General features: G+C 36.6%; 1 protein-coding gene across 6 annotated transcripts in view; it reads right to left on the reverse strand.

Moving 5' to 3' along the window:
* Positions 1-24340, reverse strand: part of JAKMIP1 (janus kinase and microtubule interacting protein 1) — a 126459-nt gene that overhangs the window by 75209 nt on the left and 26910 nt on the right. For 5 of the 6 annotated variants that reach the window (XM_085223496.1, XM_085223501.1, XM_085223499.1 and 2 more), the window contains exon 2: positions 9445-9639. The gene's annotated coding sequence lies outside the window, so the exon portion shown is untranslated. Of the gene's footprint in view, positions 1-9444; positions 9640-22937; positions 23085-24340 lie in introns of those variants that run through there. The other variant, XM_085223497.1, reaches the window with a different exon arrangement.

The raw sequence follows: 24340 nt of genomic DNA on the forward strand, positions 1-24340 counted from the left end.
ATCTAATCACTGAATACAGACCGGAGCATTCAAAGCTCTAGTGATCAGAGAGATGGACATCAACTTCGTAATGTTTTCTGGTGGGTGGCTTAGATAACTCATGTTAGTACCTAAAATATTTTTCTACGGTACATAATACCCTGTATCCATGTACTGCATTGAGAGCTAAGATCTTATTCTGATCAAGAGATTTCAAGGATTGACTCCCTGTGTGATATGGGATCATGCTGACTCACCAAGCATCTTCCCTGGAAGCAGTGATTGCATTTCTTCACACACATGCCTACCAATGGTGACAAGTGAGGTGACTCACTTAAATTCCTCCTTATGATAAACGCTCTGAAAATCAGTCATCTAACATTGACATTTCAAGCACTAGAATTTCAGTGACTGTTCATTGGAGTGAACAGAGCTTCAGGCTCTGGACTGCAGGCCGATGCAACTGCATCAGCTAGGATTAAGTATTTACAAGGACTATTTCAGCTAGATGTTAGTTTCTTCCCTTTTCCTCTCCGTTCCCTAAGAGAGCAGCACAGTAGCTTAAAATTGCAGCCAGCAAAATGCACAGCTAGAGGCTAATACAGTAAGAGCTCAAAGACAGACTCTCATTTCTTATTCAGTTTCATCTGCACAGGGACAAGCATGACACAGCATAAGAAAAGCACAGCAGAGGAACTTTGTGAGCTGAAGACTTTCTTTGTATAACCATCTTCCAATATCCACAAACTGCAAGCTTCACTATAGTGAAAAGACTGCCAATAAGACATCCTTCTGCTGACTGCCAGTGCTTTTGATTCAGACCAGGCCGCTTGGGACAGTGGTTGGCAAGGCGCTCCCCAGACGTGCAAAGAGAATACTCGGAACTGAATGTGCTGTTCATGAGTACTTGCATATCTGGACAGAAGTATTTTCTATATGTCAGAATTAAAATGTTAAGGACAGCATCCCTCAATGTTAAGAAACAAACACAAAAGACAAATCAGCCATAAGATGGCTTAAAAATCAAACATACAAAACCAAAAACCAAAATTATTCTGCAGTCAGCCACTGTCCAAAATGTATTTTGAAGTGCAGAATTTAATCAACGCTCAGAAATACATATGCAGAAATAAAGCTCCCTGGATCTGTAAGAATGGTCGGATATGGAATAGAGGTTATTTTCACACAGGATTTAAATTTATCTAGAAATCTGAACATCTAACTTCAAGTTCTGCAGGTACAGCATTGCTACTAGTGTATCTTCAGCTGCTGACTGCTATCATAGCTAGCCTCTTATATCTATTGAGGGGGATTAAAAAAATGATTTTTTATTCACTCTGAGAAAGTCTTTTTTTCCCTTTTTACCTAAGAAACTTTTTTTCAGGTACTGTGAAAGCAAATTCTTACTTCAGCATATTGACTCACAGAGCTGACCATAAAGACAGCACAGCATTTTACTTAAAACAAAGGCCTAGATAAGCCAACTAAAGTTTACAGAAGCTGGTGTAAATAAAGGAAAAACCTTCATGTTTTTGGAGTCTTAATAAAACCTCCTTCTCCAATCTGCTTCTGTAATCATCCCTGGCTATGGACAAAGTTTTTACTGAAGTTTCATTGCCACGCAAGTAGGATGCAATAGTAAATGAAACTTCGTGCCGAGTTGTGGAATAATATATTTATATAATTTGTGCTATGTACCGATCTTAGTATTCTGTTCTGTCACTCACCCCACCTCATGCCCTCGAAGAGATACTGAGGAGAGGCCTAAAACATTAGTGCACCAACAGTAATTTTGTAGGCATGCTTAGTCAGTCTTATTGAAGACTTTATGAAGCAACGGGGAAATAAGTATGGCCTCATCATCTCCTCAGGCTGAACCACAGAATAAGACTTTGCTTTGAAGTTAAGCTTGGCACAGCTCTAGTAGTAGCAATGCAGTTTTTCCACATCCTAAACTGCAGTTATTCTAGCAAGACTTTAACAGTTTCCAGAGCAGGAAAGAAAAAAAAAAAAAAAAAAAAAGGGGTGGGGAGGGTGCATTGGGAACACCCTTACAGAACAGAGCTTGCCAAAGGAGATCCAAAGGAGACATCAAATGAGATATCAGTAAAGGAAAACAAAGGGAAATAGTCTTAGTAGAACCCACTTATCACTAGCCCAAATAACAGTCCTATTTGCTGTTTGTCTATTACTCCCTCAACTCTTTACCTTACAACCACCAGTTCTCAGCCACAAAAGAAAGGAAATATGTATCAGAAGAGAAAGAAAAAAGAGAAAACAAAAAGCTGAGTTGCACAAAGATCAAGGCTTACTTGTTGCCTGCGTGTATTCCCATTCCATGCTGAAATGTTGCCTGTTTCAGTGAACAATGTGAAAACTAGATCTGACCACATTCATTCCCTCTAGGGAACATCAATCAAAATACCAATGCTACACACATTTACATTTCTGTTAAGCAATAAAAATCTGGAAGTATCAAATCAAAAATTTTCACTAATACTTCATAAATGGGACCAAAGACAGGAAATTAGAGGATATTTCCTTTGACATATGGAGGTTTTTAAGCAGTAAATACTTAGATCCACATTTAAATCTTAGATTAGTCTTCAGAAGCTAATAAAAATGCCCAAATACTCCACCTCCCATCTACTATCCAATTTCTCTTTTTTCCTGGGTTCTGATAACACCCAGCACATCTATAAGTTGTTCTCATGCCTCTAGCAGCACTAGTTAGTGCTTTTCCTTGCTTCCCCTCTTCCAACTGATTTCCATTTACCCTAAGAAGTCATTCATTTCTAAATTTCTAAATGTAAAGACAAATTATTTCTGCACAGAAAATTGCTACAATTGCACTCTTGCAAGCAGTTTAACACATGTTCTTCTACTTGAGAAAGATAGGAAGTCTGCTTTCATCAGTTTCCTGATAAGCACAGAAATATTAAACTGTCACAGTTGAGCTGATGGAATAAAAGTGCAACTGATCCCAAAAGTGAAAGAATAACATGACTCTCAAAATTGCTATAAAATACTATTATATTTTTGTATCTCTTTCCTACTTCTTGCCCAAAACAACCAAAGTGATAAAGTATTTTTCAATAAACAAAATAAACTTTCCCAAATGAAGCAAGAGGAATATCTCTGCTATAATTGGAAATTCGTAACTTACACTTCAATATAGTCCCTCATCCATCTCCCCTGTGCATTTTTTTTATTTATTTATTTTTAATTTTAAGCCAAATTTAACATGACTGAGAAAGAATTTCCTTCCCTCCGCAAAACTTGCACTTTGGGTTTAGTTGCAATGAGCAGCACTTAGACTAGCAGCACTTTAGCAGAGACATTTATCAAGTGTGAAGTACAGTTCAGGGTTGCTGACTAACCTGATTACACCAGCCCTTCCTGGCTCTTGTCCCAGCCATTAGAATCTCTCTCATTTCTTTTCCATCTCTGCAGTTTTCACACAGCTCTCAAGTCATTCTAGCACTCAAAGTCTGCTTTTCTTGCCTCTCCTCACCTGTACATCATACCTACATGGTGTGCGAGCCCTAGTGCTTCTTACTTTTGAGCTTCAAGTGTTCTTTTTTGACCCTACTCGAATGACTTAATTAATGTTGATCCCCCCCCATCCCTCAACACCTTCCATCTAATTCACCTGCAAGATGAAACAGACATGCATCCTCGATGGTCCTGACTTCAGAGCACACCTACAGATTCTATCATTCTGACTCCATACAGATTCCTCTTAGATGTAGCATTCTGCCACATTCTTTAACAGAGTCTAACACTTCATTTCCTAAACTATAGGTGGATTCTTCCTGGAGGATGAACTGTTTCTGTCCTCAGGGAAGAGGGAAGATAGAGAAGGGGGAATTACTGTCTTCAGGAGACAGTAATGATAAGTATCTGATAAATCTGTAACAGAGCTGCTTGTTTCCATACCACACTTTTTTTCCTACACAATAAATGTTTAAAGACATTGGTTTCTCAGTTTGGTTATAATTTATAAGTAGTGGTTAACATCTAAAAACAATTCAAGTAAAGAGGATTTCAGAGATTCAATCAGTGAGATAAGTTACAAACTTCATGGTGGAGAAGATTTATTTCTTCAACATGAAATCACTCTTAAAATTGATTAAAACAGAGCTTAAGAGAATTTCTTAAAGTGATACCATCTAGTAGCCTGCTTTAATACGGTATCTACAAGTCAGTCTTGGAGGAATAAGCAATTTTTTTTTTTTTTTTTTTTTTTTTAAATCAAATCCAAATTTTGCAGGTCAGTTTTGCAATTATGAAGTATAGTTATGTTAATCAGTTCCATCCAGACTAAGGAGAGCTCATTCTCTGGAATGACCTTTTCTGCATTATAATGTTTTGTGTTTGTCAGCTGGTATTGCTAGGTTCACATTCAGCTTTACTCAATTCAGTTTCTGTACTCACACATATGATCTTATGACACATTCATTCTTCCCCATATTTTGCTTTCCTCATTTCTTTTCATTGCTATAACCAAGCAGAAGTACTAGTAATACATTTTTTGAATCATGTATTTATCAATATGTTATCAGTGAATCAAATTCATGTCTGAAGGTCATTTTCAAAGGAATTTAAGGTAGATTTCCTAGTTAGTGCTCAAGTTGAGGTTTTCGCACACAGTTCTCATTAAATACAAGGTGAACAAACTGAGATAGAAGCGTTTCAGTATGTCGCATTTTTCACAGTGATTCCAAATTTAATAAAAATACATGATGTACAAGATGATCACACAAGATAGGAAAGGAGAAAAGCCTCACTGAGTTAAAAATCTGATACTATTGTCAAAACAATAGAAATGCAGTACTGACTAATTGAGGAACAGCCTGAAATCAAGTACTGTTGTCCAGGTTGATTATAATATAGAAAAACAAGATTTTAAAATACTTTTTTCCTTAAGATTACACGTAAAAAATATTAACATAATATTTTCAATATACATATGGATATTTATATTTTGCGTGTATGTGGTTTCTGTCCAGAACTGGCGAGATAATAGTCTTTCAAGACTATCTTCTTAAAAACAGCATTTATACTACTGCATGCTTTTGTATAACAATTTTTAATATATGTTGCCATAATTAAACCACGTTGTCCAAGTATTCATATTGCACTGCTCACAATTTCTACAGTTTCCAACAAATCAGTTGAAGAGCTAGAAAAACAACAAAAAACAAAAGCAAATAGACAAAACAACACCAAAGACACAGAAAGAAGCACTCAAAGACAGTCAACCAATTTCAGCAGAGACCATATTTATCAAGAGAAGCACAGTATTACAACACATTATTACAAGGACGGTATTCTGGAGATGTCAAATCTCCCAACTTCTTGTTCTCGGTACTACTTATTAAAGGTACACCACATTACAAGTTTCTCAGGGTTCATACCTTCTTTTTCCATTCACATAAACATATGAATTGACAAGTATGTTCATAATACACTGAAGATCTGTTTTCTCAATAACCAACAGCGAGTCCTAAAGAAATTAAAGACCTTTCTACAGTATCGGAAAAGTTTGTTTAGTTTTCTTTTTAGCATCTCTTGCAAGCATTCAAAATATAGACAAGTATTTTTGGCTAAGCAAAACATGACCTTTCTTATCTTAATAAGACCATTAGCAGCCACATACTTATCTAACTGTAAAATGCATGTGGGAATTCTGCCAGCAGCTGAAGAGCTATCAGCTTCCCCAGTGTAGCACCTTTTCAGAACAGTTGAAAGTTCACAAGTAAGAGAAACCATCTAGATACATGTTACTGTAGTTTTTTTTGTTTGTTGGTTGGGTTTGTTTTTGTTTTGTTTTGTTTTGTTTTGCTCTTTGAATAGTAATGGATCTATGGTCATAAAACAGGAAACATTTGTGTAGAGGATTATTCAGCACATATAGATTGCTCAGAGGCTCTTCAAAAAAAATAAAAGGAAATATGAGTAATCTATCAATATGAAGTTATATCAGTTAAAGCATAATTGGAAGAAATTATGTCAGATTTCATGATCTGTCAGTCAACAATACAAAGAAAAAGATATTTAAAACACAAATACACCTGGCCCTATACCCAGTACATTGCAGCAATCCTATATTTTCATGCACAGTTTTTCTTATTTAAAGAAATGAACCCACGCATAGCAGCATGATGTAACAACTTCCTTTGCAATCCTGTTCCTGCATAAACATGTCTGTGTTTACATGGTCATTCTGGGGAGATAGTTTGGAAGTATCAGAAACAGTGCAGTCAAATTAATAGTACATTGATATGCAAGAAATAAGAGTAATCAAATAAAGACTAGGGGCCAGGTAGGGAAATTTTTGCCTTTTTCCACCCCTCTAGCACTGAGCACAACTGCATAAGTAATCCAAAAGATGAAACTCCTATGCTGACAATTTCCTGAAGTAGTTCACCTGGAAATGTGATGTTTCCTCATAGATAATCAGTAGATGAAGCAATCACTTTCAGAATTAGGTATCAAAGACTTTCTCGTATCTTGAGCATTTTGCAGAGTCTGTTAAATAAATCAATCTAAATCAATTTGTTAATCCAATCATAGAATGGTCTGGGTCGAAAAGGACCACAATGATCACCTAGTTTCAACCCCCCTGCTTATGTGCAGGGTTGGCAACCACCAGACCAGCTGCCCAGAGCCACATCCAGCCTGGCCTTGAATGCCTCCAGGGATGGGGCATCCACAACCTCCTTGGGCAACCTGTTCCAGTGCATCACCACCCTCTGAGTGAAAAACTTCCTCCTAATATCTTACCCAAACCTCTCCATCTCAGTTTAAAACCATTCCCCCTTGTCCTATCACTATCCATTCTAGTAAACAGCTGTTCTCCTTCCTAGTCATATGCTCGTTTCAATTACTGGAAGGCCACAATGAGGTCTCCTCCTCTTCTCCAAGCTAAACAATCCCAGTTCCCTCAACTTTTCCCTCACAGGAGAGGTGCTCCAGCCCTCTGTTCATCTTAGTGGCCCTCCTCTGGACCCACTCCAAGAGCTCCACGTCCTTCCTGTATTGGGGGCCACAAGCCTGGATGCAGTACTCCAGATGGGGCCTTACAAGAGCCGAGTGGAGGGGGACAATCAGCTTCCTCTTCCTGCTGGCCACCCCTTTTTTTTTTAGTGCAGCCCAGAACACAGTTGGCCTTTTGGGCTGCAAGTGCACACTGCTGGCTCAAGTCCAGCTTCTCATCCATGTTCATCTATTTAGATATAGAGGAGCTGATAGACTTGAGGATAAGAGAACATTTTTTAAACTGTTTTAAAGATTTAAAAATCAAAATTAATTGGGAAATGGAGCTATAGTATTCAGTACTTTCATTCTTTTCAAAATCAGCACTATCTTCTTTTTGTTGCATAGATCACTCTGAAAGTAATATTTCAGATTTATTTCTGTGGAAACTACAACAGATGTAAAGAATACAACAATTCTATTTGATAGAATGAGTTCTCAGTGACAAAATGCTATTTTTCAAAGCATTTCCACCAGCGATGAACAAGAGCCTACATGGCATGCTTTAAAAAAAAAAAAATAAATCTGCACCAGCAGAGGTGACCCACTGTTTCACTGCTGCTGTGACAGCATTATTGCTATAAGAAAATGTTGCCTACACATCCATCTTTCATTGGTCCAAACAGGCAGAAGTCAGAAGGCTCCACATCTAGAGTATATGGTGGCTGCATTCAGCCACGATCAACAACGTGCTCCATGGTCTTCAAACTGGCATAGGGCCTGGCATTGTATTGCAAGAGAAAGGTTGCCTTATTCTCTGGCCTCAATCTGGAAGTTCAAACCTTCAGCTGCATTGTGATGTAGCTGCAATGTAGAGTTGATAGTTTGTTCAGATTGCAGGAAATTTGAAACACTTTCTCTATCCAAACAGCAGTGAATATCACTTTACCTGCTGAGTGACACATCTTGAACACAGCAATAAAATGTAATTGGCAAGAAGCTTCAACCTCTACTGCCATGTCACCAACACCCAGCAGCTCTTGTATTATTAGTCAGGTACATCTGAACAAATCACCTTCATATCTGCCATTGAATCTCCTCCTGCAAGTCACCATAAAGAATTAAACTTGATCAGAGGTAAATGTTGAGCTGTCCTCTCAATTACAGACAAACAATTAGTTATCTGTAGGACCCAAAACACACAGTTAATTCTTCTCTTTACTAAAAGAGAATTATTTCAATGAACGCCAAATTATTTTAGACTTGGTTTTTTCCCCACTCTTTTTATACTGCTTTATAATGACTATGTTATAAGGAACATCTCTCAAGCATTAAAGTAAAAGATACTAATGAACTATTAGCTGTACTAGAGCATCACAAAAGACAATCCAATACTACCCAGAGGGGCCCCTAAGGCATGTTCTGTACTTTAACAAAAAAAAAAAAAAAAAAAGTTGGTTCTTCCTTCTTCAGGAAGATTCCCGTAATGATTATATGACACTGCAGAGCTGTCATTTCCCATTGCATTCTTCGTATTTCAGATCATAGTTAACCCTTCCATCAGAAGGCATTTTTCCACTATGCACTGCATTAATATATAAAATACATCAGATATGATGAACAGCAGAAAAGCAACAATTTCCAAATGCAAACTGCAAAACATCTGCCAGGGTTACTGCTGCTTTCCTTTTTTTTCTGCAAGACAATTTTTTTTTGACAAATCTTGATAATATATTTTTGTCTAGAGAGATGTTTTGTATCATTCATAGGATTCACTGTCATTTTGCTTTGGTCAGAACAGTTACATGGAATGGGCGTTATCCAGTCCTTTTAGTATTTATCCTTTCCATAAGTTAACCAATAGGAGGAAACTGATATCTCTCCCCCTTGTATGTAGCCAGTACCTCAAAGCAATCCCAAGCACTGACTTCTCATGCAAAGCATATAAAGCTGCTTTCTGAAAACTCAGACTTGTGCCCACTATATACACACGAAAGCCAACAGAAGAATGAGAAATTCTGTCAGAGGAGCTTAGCATCCAACAGAAACCAAGCTAGTCAAAATCTTTCCTCCTTATTAATGGTGACAAGGTGTACGTGACATAGAGACAGCAGTCATATTAACAAGCAGGTGACGAAGGTATGACATTGGGCATCATTTTTGTACTGCAGACTTACGATTCTGCAGGGGGAAAAAGTCTTTCAAAATTAACAGAAAACAGAGTAAAAACATTGCTATAAAGGGTGCATTTAGTGAACACAGAAAGGCTTCTTGTCACTAGAACCATATTAAGCAGATAGAAACTTAGTATTAGTTTGGTTTATTTTACTGACTGCATAATCCAGTTGGGTTGAATTTCTATTTCAACAAACACAAAAAAATATAACTTCACGTGATATTATCTGTTAGAAATTGATAACAGTGTAAATCTATTTCAGACTTATTCTTTTCCTACCCAACAAACATGGTGGCAATACACAGTACCTTTCTCTTGTCCACGAGTCACTGAGACAGTTGTGTTTGATTTTATGTCGAAGACGTTAAGTCTGAGCAGCACCAGGAGCTAAGTTGTTAAGTATGTTTGTACTGGGATTTTCCACACAGCAAGTCCTACTCCTATTGGCACATCCTCTTTTTTGCCAGGACGAAGGGATTTCTGAGCGACGTTGGTGACATTATCTGTTAGACAAAAGAGATTTAACTCAAATTAGATTTGATCGATAGCTTTAACTGTAGCAATGCAGTGGTAACACAAAATAACAAAATTGCAAAGGAAAAGGCATGCAAAAGTAATAATCGTAGCATTTTTCTATTAACAGAGCATATATAGAGTCCAGTTCATAATTGTCTTTGTCAGCTGATCTTCAATCAAAGTGACAAAGTTGTTACGCTGCTTAACAATTAGAAGAGGGTAATGCAAACTGTTAACTGAGATTGTATTTTTTAAAACATATCACCTCTGTGCATTACAGGCTTACGCTTGTGTATGGATTGCCACATGCACCCTGGCCATCATCATAGATCTTTGTAACTGCCAAAAATATATCAACATAAGGTTGTTATCATATTCTATTCAGCAAAGAACTAGAATGAATTTCAGAAACCTAAATACTATTTTTCTTTCTATGTCTGTCCTGTACAGTGAAAGAAATGACACTGATTTCCTCTCTGAAATAACGAAAAAGAGATGCACAAAGACTTGAGACTGTCTCCCTTCACTTTTACTGAAAGTAGTCAACATATTTTGACCAGAAGCATGACAATACCTTTAGTTAAGCTCTGTAAAGAAAATAGAATAGAGTCTCCTAAGCATTAAGCCCTTTCACAGTAAACCCTTTATGCTAAAGCATAAGTCTATGATTGACTAAACAGGATTCAGACAAGGAAAACAAATTTCTATAGTGTCTAATGCAGGCATCTAGCTCTCCAGAGCATAGGGCTGCCGCAAGTGATGTAGAACCCAGCAAAGTCCAGGGCCTTCGGCTGGGAGCTGCAAGGCAGGCAGGATGCCATGCCTGAACAGTACTGAAATGTGACAGGCTTGTTGTCTTGTGCTTGGTTCAAGCCTTCACAAAAAGTTGCACTTCACACAGAATATATCAGGCTTGCCTCCAATGGTAACTGTCCCCAGAATACTAACTCCTAGCAAATTCCCTTTGCTTTGGAATATTTCCACTCAGCTCAAGTGGTTTGTTACAGGCTTTGAGTCAATGCTGTTGTTAATCCAGTAAACACGAAATCCTGAGAGAATAACTAAGAACTTATTTGTTCAACAAGGACAATCATCTAGGCAGGGTCTAATGGAAAAAAAAAAAAAAAAAACACACCAAAAATCCCTCATGCGTATTTCCTTAGGGCCAAATTCTCTTTTGTGAGAGAATGCTTTTAAAAGGGATGGTAGAATGAGGGTCAGACCATGGCAGGAGATCAAAGTGCTGAAACAGCTTAGTCAGCATCTTTAAGTAGCACAGGAGGCTTGAAAAGCGTTGGTTACTTGGTTTCTAGAACACCTAAGCTTCCTTAGGGGAGAGGGGGCCCAAGAACCTGGATTTTTATGATGTCAGATACAACTGATTTGACCCTATCTTCATTATTAAGAGTTGTCCTGTTTCTAAGTATTTCAATAGTCATTACACATAGAACAATATTTTGTTGTTTTCCTCTAGCCTTACAGCAGCTAATTTGAACACACGTGATTTAAAGGGAAAGAGGAGTACTCACCTGTTAATGTTGTGAATACAGAAAACATCTAAGAGAGCAAGAAATTACCAAAACACAGTAACCAGCCCAGCAAGAAAGCAACAGAGATAGAAGTCAGCAAGAGCTAAATGGTCACTGTGCAAATCTCTAGACTCAAAAAAAACCCACAAATCTTCAAATTCAAAATTACGCTGGTGAGTTTTCTACATTTTAACAAGTATTCTAACTTCAGCAGATCTATTCATTCCACAATACTAATTCTTTTAAAGAAGTTCTTACATTGTAAAAACTTGTTCATTTAACAGCAGTTGTGTTTAAATTCTCCAGGTAGTTTAGAAATGAAAAGTATCCTAACTCTTGACCAGGAGTTCTCCCTGTATGGAGGGTACAGTATTTACAGAAGCTTTTATATGGATGAACGTAGATCTAGGACATGTAATTTCAATTTGCTTTATTAACAGCATATGTAATAAAAATAGAATAGTAATGTCACACACCCTTTTTAAAAGTAGACATTTCAGTGGCACAGCACATCAGCAAGATGAAAACAAGAATAATTGGAAATAAGTCTTGCAGAAAATATTGCAGACTTGAAACATATTTAATTATGTCTCTCACTAGATATCATCAGAATGTTTTTCATAATAAATTACCAGCAACCACTGGAAACCTACAACCCAATAATCCTTAAGTAATCTTCCCAGAGTTTCTCAAAAGATATTGTAATACAAAAATAAGTTAATTGGATACTTAATTTCCCATTTCCAGTAACTGCTAAGCTAAATCTACTTCTAATTGGGGTTGGTAGGGGAGAATGGTAAAGAGGAGAGGGATGCCGATTCTTTGGAAAAGCTATTTATAAATCCACAAACAAACAGCACATAAATGATACTTATTCAGCTTCATTCTGAATTCCAAGTATATCATGCATTCAAAAAAAATCCTCAAAGAACTAAAGCTATTATAGAAATAATTTGATAGGTGAACTGATGTTTGATAAATGAGTAATTTCATTCAATGTAATAACTCACTCATATCCTGTAGTTAGGGCAGTACAGAATAAATAAGCAAAGTTGATTGAATTACGTGCTTTGTTATATAATGGCTTTCCAGACAAAAGTTCAGTGTTACAAGAATGAAGGTTTTATTTCTGTTAATGTGGCAATGACTTGCAAATCTGTCAACACTTCCCAAATAGTTAAGAAATTATCTTTGGTATCTTTAGCCCTTTTCTAAATTGACAAATTGAAATATATGGAATCTTCAGTAAAAATCTGGCTTGTAACACATTATGATTTCATTCTCAGTAGCATTCTCTCTTAAAACTGACCACATTCATCTGTCTTTCAGTCACAAGCAAGGGCTAACTCTATCCTTCAGAGCAGAAAGACAAGATGAACAACAATAACATTCTTACTCTGTGGTAAGAGGAAAGTATTTCACCCGAATATTTCAGAAGCACTCGGTAGACCCTTTTGTTGTTGTTGCTTTTTTTGAAAAAGGCTTTTGGAGTTTAAAAACAAGTAAAGCATGCTAAACAACAACAGAAACAAGCCTTATATGGCAATAAAGCTATTCCTTTGCCATGTGGGAATATAGTGCCAAGCATATCTGTGTGCCCCCAGTAGCTGCTGTAAGTTTTGCTTGGCAAATTCTTCATAATGGGAATTTACATTAACTTTCAGTTGTTTTCTAAGAAGTTACTCTAATCAACTGACAGGGCTGACAGGGAAGGCGAGATCTTGTAATTGAGTGTTCAAGTATTAAAAAAAGCACACTTCTAAAAACACATTTCATTTTACTATAGTACCTTGCTTCCTAGTCTAAAACTTCACATCCATAACATTAAATTTGATTATCTACCAGTAGGACAAATAATTGCCTAGATACAAGTTATACTCAAGAAGATTGCATCTTCTCAGCCACCAATCTTAGATTTCTAGTCACGAATGGGACTTAGCATGTCAGCACTGAGAACATGCCAATAACAAGTGCTTGTGTAGAATATACACCAATTGCTCTCTAATTTATCCATTCAGTCTCCCCTTAATACACCGCATAACAATCAGAACAATGTGAAGCCTTCAGTACTTACTGCACCAAAAACAGACAGAAAATGGTATTTAATATAATCATTACCATGATAAACATCCAGTCAGATGTGCAAACACCATAACCACACTTCTTATAGGGGACAAACTTAGATCTTAAGAGGCGTGGACAGAATGACAATTTCTGCTTTGTTTGATATCATCATATTTGAGATAACTGTGACAGTTCCCAGATGGAGGAACAAACAATGGCTCATAGGCTGCACATCATGCAACAGTGCTTTCATATGAAATTTACATCAGTCTTTCCAAATTGTAGGCATTGGTCACAGTCAATACCAGATAATGAGGGGAAAGTCTAGTTTAACTAACTTGACTTCTTTTTATGACAAGGTTGCCTACTGAATTGACCACAGTATCCTACAAGACAGAATATCCCGTTTACAGCCAGACAAGTACAAAATATTATGGGTGAACAGCCAGCTGATGGGTCAGACTCAAAGGGTTAGCATAAATGGGGTTACATCAAGCTGCTGCCCAGTCACTAATGAGGTTCACCGGGGCTCTATTTGTAGAGTCAGTTCTTCCGTATGTTTTCCTAAATGATCTGGACACAGGACTCAAACACAAATTAATAAAGTTCGCAAACAACACAAAATTGAAAGAAACCTTTGACTTCCTGAAGAATCAATAGGCCTTGCAGAGAGATCTCAGCAAATTAGAGGGCTGGACAATCACCAACTGCATTAATTTTAAAGCATGGCTTGATTTTGGGGGTGTCCTTTGTGGCACCAGCAGTTGTATTCAATGATCTTTGTGGATCCCTTCCAGCTCAGGATATTCTATCATTCTATGGTCATGGGGGATTTTTCCAGGCATTGCCCTCTAATGGAATCTTGCTTCCAGATCAGCTTCGGGATGCTTTGTTCACTTTCCGTGCCCTGAAATGACCTGGCAATTGAAGCTATTTTGTCTTGCTATTACACAACTGACTCAAAGTCATTGTCTAGAGCAATGAAGGTTTACAAGACTATTTTTGTTTCCCACTCCTACGCACAGCATTTAGTATGACTTTAGCAAAGTGAATGAGATTGCTGATGCAAGACTGCCAATTAGATTATCCCTGGAAAAGAGCTTATTAATGTACTGACTTTCCTCTTCACTATTTCAGCTCTTACAGAATTGCTGTCTATAAGCCTGAACAAGTATTCCTCATTCATATATAGGTCACTCATAAGGAAATTATGTCCTTTCATCATGAAGTCCTTCCACAATGGAAAAGGAAAGATTTTCCTCTCCAGAAACAACTCCTGTTTTTCCCATATATGCTCCTCAGGCCCTAGTATTTACTTAAATGTAATGCAAAATGTATCAGGTTATTCAGGTCTCAGTCTTCTCTCATATATTTGCTGTTTACCCTCAGCAGTTCATTTAGTACATAAATATGTATGACATTCATTTAGCATTTATAAACATGTGAGCACATATATGTTGATGGCCCTTTACAAAAAGAAGGGAGTTTCTAAGTCTGAATGACTTGGAATCTGATTCTCATACCTTAACCCTGAAAGCCTCTATGCAAAGGCTAGGATTTACTCATTTAATGTAATTGAGCAAAGTCAAGTAAGAATATTTCACATCAGCATGTTTTAGGAGGAGTTTTGAAACAGACAAACGTGAGTCTTGCTTCAAATAATATCATTCCACTTAAATTCCATTGCATACTAGTAGGAAATCTACGCAGTGGTACTTGCAGCATGGATTTTATTTTTAAGAGGTTTTAAACAAACTACTCAAAAATTTTTCCTATGGTAGTCCCTTATTTTAGAAGCCCCATCCTTACAGGTCCCAGCAACTTAAAACAACGTATTCAGCAAGAGAAAATTCATAACTACTACACTTAGAATTCCAATCAAAACAAAAGCCAAGAGCTTTGCTATCTTTGTGCAGCTAGAAGTGTATATTATGCGAAGAACTGGTAAAGCATAAGTCTCTGCTTCACAACATAACAAACGGATGGTAGGATCCGAACACGATGTGCCACTTTTCCACTAATTTCAGATAAAAAAAATTCCTAACCTCAGCAGCTGCTCTTCTTACATGTTCTTTTATTTCAGTATTTTTCTGTACAGCTAATTCAAAGGAGGGAAAACAGAAGCTATCTGAATAAGGTTGAAGACTTTGGCAAGTTAGAACATTTTCCACCTGAGCAGGCTAAAATTATCTATCAAAAGGTTAAGATGTTGAAGTCTCATTATATAGTCTACTATAGTACTATGCCTTCTAATTCCATAAATTGTATTTTAATAAGAAGAAAATGCATACCTAGTCCAATTAGAAATAACGTTAAGCTGGGAGATATTTGTTAATGCACCTACCATTAATTTCAGCACTACTTTTCCTTTTTTTTTTTTTTTTTTTTCTCCCCCTTTAAGACACTGCCCTCTTACTAGCTTTGAATTAGTCTTGCTGGATCAACTAGCACATGGTCAAAAAAAAAAAAAAAAACAACAAGAAAATCAAAGATATAGTCATTCAGTTATCATTCCCAGTTCTCTCTTTACCCCTTAAAATGCATTCAGGCTTTCTTCATTACTAACACACAGTGCTTATTGTAGTGCTGGTAAAACATCTAAAACAGAGCATTCTCATCAAATCTGCAGTTTCCTATATCCAAGAATACCCACTCGAGGTAACAGCTACTACTTCTCCCTTGCAGATGCAGTATGCCAAGAGAAGAGGTTTCCTCAAGGTCACACAGTGAGTCAGCTAAAACTTGTGAAAAGGACTCGGGGCAGCTGCATTTTATGTGCTTGAACTGCAGCTCAGCCTTTAGCTCTCCTGAGAAGAAAACCTGCACTTTCTATTCTCAAACCCATCAATTAGCTGTGCATTATGAATAAGATTGAGCCGCAGCTTTTATGCTCAGTTTGTAGCACATTACTACTGTTTCAGTTCCGACAGCAAATTTAGAGGTCTCTACATTTCACAGAGTTGCACAGAAAGCATTTAGTGCACAGATTCTGCATGCTCAGTTAAGGCTTCATAATGATCATAAAATGACATATGCGGGTACATCTGTAAACTCTGGTCTTCTGTGTACTCACTTGTGTTTCTGCAAAGAATTGAAGTGTAATATCAGAAATCAGCTAGCATATTTCTCCACCTACACATAAAGTGTATTTTTCAACTCAGAAAAAGAATATTCGAGTGAACCCCACTAAAAGCTGATAGAAGTTAGATCCTCACAGAAACCTTGGTAAGCCCGATTAAACATTGACAAACGTAACAGTTTGAAACAGGCACTGTTTGAAACAAAGACATTATTATCTTCCAATTAAGGACTTCACACCAGTTTTACATAAACAAAGAGCTGCTTACCACTAAAATCATAATAGTGGGGGGTGGGAGAAGAAATCCAGTCCTAGTGACCTGTAGGTACTTGCCTTTACAGAACAATTACGATATGGTCACAGCCCTCTTCAGCCTTCTCACCAACAGCACAGTAAGGAAAAGTGCCATAAAGATGTAGCAGTGTGTAAGCATGCTTGGTATTCAATTCCAGTTCTCAGTTAATTTCAGTCCAGTTGTTTATTGAACTGAATCCACCAGGCATCATTACTGTGAATATTTACTGCTTGACAGTAGCACACTTCAAAACAAATCATAGAAAATGCATCTATCAGTGAACTAATATTTAAGTACCTAGAGACACAAGGAGCGACTCGTATTTCTTAAAACTCACAATCAGTGTATGCTGATACTTGTATCTAATATCTTATATTAAATCTTTATCTAATACACATCCTTGCCTCCCTAGCAGGAATTGGTTGTAAAAATCTGGGTGTCCTAAAATTATAGGCATCACAGACATCTCAAGGTTCTTTAGAGAAACCAATCTCATTCCACTAAATAAAGAGTAGAAACACACCTCCCAAATCCTCCTCTCTGAAATTTTTTCCACTCTCTCCTCACACGCTCTTATATAATATATGCACAAATAAACACATACACAGTAGCCTATATGCTATATATTACATAGAATACTCTCAAACACTTTTCAGAAATGGCCACAGATTTGGAAGTAAATGAGATGCCCAATTTCCTGCACTTCCATCCCCCAAAGCAGCGGCCCTACCAAAACCCTGCATTGTGGTTCACAAAGGCCAGAATCAGTTCTGGAACTGGAACACAGATTATCATAGTACAGCAACCACACTACATACCGGTGGGAAGAAAAAGGTGACAATGGGATGAGCCAGCCTGTGAGGCATGGTGCATGCAAAAAAACAAAACAAAAAAAAACAAAAAAAAAACCAAGTAAGAGTTTTTCACATGGAGCTGATCTACTCCTTTGGACATTTCAGGGATCTGTTTGTACAAATGTGCACAATGTCTAAGTTTAAAGAACAAGAGCATGGGGATGGAGCACAGGCATAAACCTGCTTCTAACAATTCCACAAAGGAGTTCCTCACAGCTCTCATCACTGCAACATATGCTGAGCTGAAGTTCTTGCAGGCTTGTCAGCAGTAACATAGCTCAACTTATTTTACTTTGCCAGACCATAAAGCTCAAGCTCAGCAGCCCTAATTGCAGCTCAGTGCTGTTTTTTCCATTCCACACTTGTGTAGAGTTGAACCTTTCTTTCTATGCTCACTCATCTCCTTTATTATATTATACTTTAGTTACTTGTTTAAGTATCTTGCTGCCCTACTAGGTTTGCAAAAAAAAAAAAAAAAAGTGTAAACTCAGTTCCATTAAAAAAAATTAAATTAATATTCCTCTAAAATTACATTGGGAAGTATTAACTCCAATTATTTGCAATACCAAATCATTATACCAAGTATTATTATTCATGATTCAGTTAAGCAAGTTTATCTCACAGTTGCATGCTACACTATGACTTTGAATTGCTTTTCTGACACTGAAAGTATTAATTCATCTATCATCATCTTTATAAAACTGTCTTTAATACAAACCATAGAGGGATTAAAAAAAGCCAACATATTCTGCATTGCATTACCATCTATAACTTGAATACTGCATAGAAAGATTTTGAGAAATTCTTTGATCTGGGGTGTTTTTGTTTTTAGTTTTTTTGTGTTTTTGTTTGTTTGTTTTTGTTATTTTCTGTTTATTTAATACATTACTTTGGTTTATATCACATTCAGTTTACTGCATATTTATATAATCACCTCCTAGCAAATAAAATTTCAGGTGAAATAGACTACTGCTGGAGTCAGCAAAGATACATTAGAAAAAGAAACACTGACATATGCACTCTAGTGCATCCATATTTATTAGGGGCAATGGAACAATAAAGTCAAGGAAAGTGCAACGATCAGCAGAAATGCACGTGTTGCTGTTGCTGATGAAATGCATTTCAGAAGCCATATAAATTGGATATATTTCTCAGCTACAGTTCAGCTTGATTGTAGTTATTTTTTTTTTAAACAGACAATTCACATGAAGAGATAATGTATAGATAAAATATATACATACATACAAAATAAATATTGCTTTTGATCAACATTCATTTTTACACATCTTCTCTCTAAACCAGGAAAATATATAGCACTTTTGATGTCACTTCCTTCAGAAGGGGATAATATATATATATATATATATATATATATATATATATATATATATATATATATATATTTTAAGGTTGTATGCATCTGTTGTAACTTAAGATCTAACAGATTTCATTGTTCATTTGGTCATCCATCACCTACAGCAAACCTGTACACAGTTTCTCCTGTCATCACACAGCCAAATCATCCACAATCTTCAAAAGTTGTTTATAATATTCTCTAACTACAGCAATTGCTTGCTGAAAGCATAACAACTTCCATCAAATACAAATACAATTAAGGTTCATACTGGAACACTGCAAAGTATTAAATGCTATTGTACTTCAGATTTGATGGGTTCAAAGAGCTAATTTCAGAGCAATGAATGCTTAATGCACAAAGGAGAAATCGTTTCAACAATATCCTAAAGATTACAGGATACAGTGCCTGTGACTTCACCTCCTAGTTATCCTCAATTCTTAAACATCAAGCCAAGTAGTAGCCTCTGAGGAAAAAGAAAAATTAGGTGCAAGAAAATTGATACTTATTAGAACTTCACAAAGAAGGTAACAGAAAGGAAGTCATTTACACCCACAGGATCCTCTGGCTGCTGTATGGTAATACAATAACTGATCCCTTTCTTTTTGATTTTGCTTTTTCTAGAATACAACTTATTACTGCTGCAAGCAATTGATCAGTGTGTTTGCAGAACGTGGAGGAGATGATTTATACACACAGAACTATGTTTTCTTATGTATACACTACTTGTTTACTCTGAGCCCCATAAAACTTCGTACCTATGTTTAGAAATTTTAACATGATCTGCTCTAACCCCAAAGGATGGAGACAGAGTAAACACTATGCCCCTTTAAGCAGCTCTTTGGAAATGCGTTGTAACCTGAGGCACATCTCCATCTAGTCGGTCTTGTTGGCGAGCCCAGTTATTCACAAATTTCTAAGTGCTTTCAGAATAATTCAGTAAGAAGTGGATGAAATAGAGCAAATTGATAACTGCCCTTTCAAACAGACCTGAGGTCCTGATTCAGGAGAAGCATTAGGAATTTCTAAGGTAGAGACTTGATGGATCAATAATATGAATGCACTGATCAATAGGAAATAAGGTAAAGACTTGACACATACCATTCTTAAACAGAATTAAATGTATTTATGTAAGAGACCTGATTTATATTCAAGAATATCTCTAAAATAAAGCCAGGTTTAAGCACCAACATCAATTTTTAATTAGGTTTCGACAAAAAAAAAAAAAAAAAAAAAAGATGCATGAACTTTAATGCAACTCAACTCTTGTGCAAATAGTAAAAGACAGGTTAACGAGCCAGAAAAAACACCTGCCTCCTGATATAGCCTCTGCTAATTACCCATCCTAGACTTACTGGATTTTAGCCTAATTAAGACACTTAATTAAAGGCCAGTCTGCACTACAAATTATAACTATGTTATAGCACATTACCTTGCTGACTTTGTTGGACCATTGGTTCCTCTCAGGCAGTGTCTGCTGCAGAACCTCTACTGGATAAGCTGTGCTTCTGAGCCCCAGCTGTGGGGCCAAGGGAAGTCATTTCATGACAAAAATACAAATAATAAAAAAATCCATCTCCTCATTTACAATAAAGTTTACACAATTTAAATTCTTGATGTACACAAGTTCAGGAACTTATCATGTGCAAAAGACTGTGAGTACTTCCTACTGATATTAAGGATTCCTGACTGCTCAGAGTTAAGATTTTGGTCATTGAAGGGCTGCAAAAGACTGTAGCTGAATCCTTCTTTTTTATTGGCTCAAAAATTGCTTTGTGACAACTGTGACTTATGTAGGAAGTGAATGGTGGCTGTCATTATGTGTCAATTAACATCACTTCGTGGATTTCTTTGGACATGCCTGCCTTCAAAATGAAGGGGTCTGCCAACGTTTATTGGCAGAAAACCTGGCCTGTGAGCAAATATCTCCAGCTTGATACAGAAGATTGGGAGATTATATTAAAATAACCTAAAAATGAACTATGTTAGCAATACTTTAGTCTCCAGTAGTCTTTAAATGGCAGAGCCTCAGAATAAAAAAATTAATCTGTGCTTCTTTCTGTGGTGGGAAAAATGTTAGAAATCTGCTTCTCTACAGAAGCAGATGCTGATGGCAGCAGTCAAAAATATTTCCCCAGACCAGAAAAGTTTAACAAAATACATTAAAATAAAATACATGCAATCACATCCCACCCCTTTGGTCCATTACGGGTATCAACAAAGTGCTCCTGAAGATCTTCAGGTCAGTAACACATTGGTAATATCTATGATACAAACACCAAAATGTCCTATCAAATCCTTTGTTTTCTCTCACCACTGTATTTCAAACTAAAGAAAAAACAGCTTCTCAGGCTGTTAACCTCAAGAAATCTTAAATCGGACACCTGAATGATTTTTAATACTGGGTGAAATTTCAGCCATACCATTTCAAACATTACAGTATGACTAGAAATGTCTCAAAGTAAGATTTCTCGTATGTATCCCAATTTTCATTTGACAATTATAGGCATACAAAGAATAGCTGTGTCAAAACAGTAGGCATAACAGCCAAATAACACAGTTGGGAGAACATAATCCAAATGTTTAGATAATATATTTACAATTGTTTTGAAATATGCAATGGATTTTAACAAACAGCACAGATAGTTAGCTTTTTATAAGTATAATCTCATCTAAGGAAGCTTTATGACATAAATCTGTAAGTTAAATTACAGTTCTCAACTTACCTAACTGAAAGTAATTTGAAGAGAAAAAGTTCATTAAATGAAGATACCCCTGGAACTAGAAGTCACATGTTAAAGACTAGAGGCTGTGAACTCAGATAAATTATCTCACATCAACTTCCACAGCAACATCAGTAAAAGTTAATAAGAGAGAGGTACTTATAAAACTGCCTTTTCTGTCAAATACAAAACAATTGTTTTTGAGGTGCATCAAGAGGAGGAGCACAAAGTATAACAATTCTTCTCACTGAACATACCCTAGCCAAACAAAACAAATTACAACTTCACTATGAACAGAAAAGCTGAAAGGATGTAAAGGAGAAAACAAGTCAATGCAAACAATCTTAAATATTGATTAAGATACAAATGAATTGCAAATCTTCACTTTTTCTATATAGCCCACTCAGATTTGAGCATGTCTCACTGAGTTATTTACATTTACTTCTAAACAGAAATTTAGGATAGAAAACAGTGATCAGCATTAACTGAAAGTCATCACAAGTGGTCCTATGAGAATCCTAGGGAAAACCATCCTAGGGTTTCTCTATCTTCATAGATGGTCGAGATTAATTCAGGTTAGGGTAACATATCTAAAAAGCTTCAGCAAAATCTGAATAATATTGGGGTATCAGTCTGGTCAATCAAGTAGTCAACCCAAACATGAGCATTTAATGAATATGTAAGAATTCTTCTTACATATAAATCTTTGAAAACTTCATTGTAGGTGGGAGAGCCAGACTTCCCTCTTTTGTGTGTATTTTTCTAAATTATTGCAGATTCACCATCTGTAGCATTTAGACAACACGTAGTACTAGACAATAGCACAGGCTGGTGAAGAATTCAAGCGTAATGATATTGGTTCAGACCAGAATCATGTAGTCAAGCATACTGTCTCTGATGTTAACTGGGTACTAATCCAACAACAGATGTCTTTGGATAAACGCATGAACAAAGAAAATAAGTGGAAAAAAAGGCAAAACGTATGGAAGAACTCCTGTGAAAGGAGGCTCTCTAAAGAGAGGTGGTTTATAGAAGGATACTCAAACGGGCATCCAACCTTTTGACTTGTTCGTGCAGCAATGAGTGAAGAGACAGTCTTGAGCCATATATACCTATATACACTAAATATATGTTTTGTTATTTACAATTTTTACTGAAACATAAAAAGTGGACAACAACAACAAAAAAAAAACTAGACCTTGTTTTTTGTGAAGAAATTCATGTGTGTGGTTTGATAGAAACAGCTGCAATTTGTAGTACATTCTCAGAGCATCATAGAATTCATACATTTGGAAGGGACGTTTAAAGGTCATCTAGTCCAATTCCCCTACAATGAACAGAGACACCACGGCTAAACCAGGTTGCCCAGGGCCTTATCCATCCTCACCTTGAAAGTCTCCAGGGACAGGGCATCAACCACACCTCTAGGCAACATGTTCTAGTGCCTCACCACTCTCACTGTAAAAGACTTTTTCCTTATATTCAACCTAAATCTACCCCCTTTGAGCTTGAAGACATTTCTCCTTGTTCTATTACCACAGATCCTGCTGAAGAGTCCATCCCCATTCTCAAGGTGCTCAGAAATTTTTGATTTTATATCACTCTTCCTGTGATTCATCCTAGAAAATAATTGTTCACAATTGTAAATACTGCCCAAAAGCAATGACATGAACAGAGCAGAACTGTAAAGTGAGTGATAGTTTTCTATAGTAATAGAAGTTTTACAAAAGTCTAGTAAAGAGACATGATAAATTTATTCTTTGAATTGAATGCCTGACTGCAACTCTATACGTTCCATTTGAAAAGTCACATTTATGTCACCTGAAAATGCAAATACAAAAAGGTGACTTTTTCAGCTTTCTTGAATCTCTCAAATTCTTTTATCAAAATGGAAAGAAAGGTTGCATACTTTCTGCTGCTCACAGGACAATAATACAGTTACTTGCCATAAATTGAGCTTACCAACTTAAGTTAGATTTCACAAACATCTTCATAGAATTAGTTATATTGTATATGTAATTATAACAATACCATGAGCAAAAAGAAACTTAGATGCATTTTTCTTACTTCCTATATCACAGCTGTTGAAAAAATATTTTACTATATTTACTGCAGAAACGTTAAGTGTTATGGTCCTTTCCTCTGTGCTGAGGTGCAGATAGTGCAGAAACTGCAATCACTTTTATCCTTCCAGAATTTACATTAAGCAATTGCCATGCTACACAGCACGTTTCATTTGTTATTAGCAGACAGTGTTCAATCAGTCTGTATTGAGAAACCTTATAGGTGGCTTATCTGGGGGCAATTTTACATTTGCCTAATTAAATAAGAGGGCTTGCATGTCTGCTCAATATCATGTCTTTACGAGAACACACATGTAGTAGCGTGTTTGGGTTGTGAGAGGTAGTTTGTGCCTCACTGTGCCCTCTGCTCCACAGCATTCTTCTGTCACCTATGCAGTCTGCATACAAGTTACATGCTATCAACTCATGAAAAATATCTCTAAAAACTACATAAAAGTTTATGAACTTGCTGAGTCACAAACTAGCTGACCAGGGTTACAAGAATTATTTGATATACCTTCGTTGGTTTGATGCCCCCCTCCACCTCCTCCAGTTATATCTTTATTCTTCAGCATCACTGGAACTACTCCTTAAAGGAAGTTCAGAAAAAGTCACACCTAAGGCATGGTATGATTTTTCTCTCTCCATAACATTTATTATATTTAATGCTTTGAAGGGCTGTTCAACTTTTGAAGATTCCATGAGATTTAAACTAATTCATGTACCT

This window comes from Meleagris gallopavo, chromosome 4 (genome assembly GCF_905368555.1).
Source record: "Meleagris gallopavo chromosome 4, MGAL_WU_HG_1.1, whole genome shotgun sequence".
NCBI lineage: Eukaryota > Metazoa > Chordata > Aves > Galliformes > Phasianidae > Meleagris > Meleagris gallopavo.